General features: G+C 36.5%; 1 protein-coding gene across 2 annotated transcripts in view; it reads right to left on the bottom strand.

Annotated features, from left to right (window-relative positions):
* The window catches only part of brf1a (BRF1 general transcription factor IIIB subunit a), a 206,738-nt gene that overhangs the window by 59,346 nt on the left and 146,849 nt on the right, over positions 1-543 (bottom strand). The gene's annotated exons all lie outside the window — the stretch shown is intronic.

Genomic DNA, 543 nt, shown 5'->3' with positions numbered 1-543 from the left:
TTTTCAGTCAGGATTTAGAGTTCATCATAGCACAGACACAGCACTTGTGAAAGTTACTAATGATCTCCTAATTGCATCAGACAAAGGACTTATCTCTGTACTTGTGTTATTAGATCTTAGTGCTGCATTTGATACCATTGACCATCATATCTTATTACAGAGATTGGAACATTTAATTGGCATTAAAAGAACTGCTCTAAGCTGGTTTAAGTCTTATTTATCAAATCGATCTCAGTTTGTACATGTTAACGATGAATCCTCCATGCACAACAAAGTTAGTCATGGAGTCCCACAAGGATCTGTGCTCGGTCCAATCCTGTTCACTTTATACATGCTTCCTTTAGGTAATATTATCAGCAAACACTCCATAAACTTTCAATGTTATGCAGATGATACTCAATTATATCCATCGATCAAGCCGGATGAAACTAACTAGTTAGCTAAACTTCCAATATGCCTTCAGGATATTAAAATCTGGATGGCCTGGAATTTTCTAATGTTAAACTCAGATAAAACCGAAGTTATTGTTCTGGGGCCCAAGCA

This window comes from Etheostoma spectabile, chromosome 9 (assembly GCF_008692095.1).
Source record: "Etheostoma spectabile isolate EspeVRDwgs_2016 chromosome 9, UIUC_Espe_1.0, whole genome shotgun sequence".
NCBI classification, from domain to species: domain Eukaryota; kingdom Metazoa; phylum Chordata; class Actinopteri; order Perciformes; family Percidae; genus Etheostoma; species Etheostoma spectabile.
Note: the sequence above shows the minus strand (reverse complement) of the source record. Positions and strands in the feature narration are given on the sequence as shown.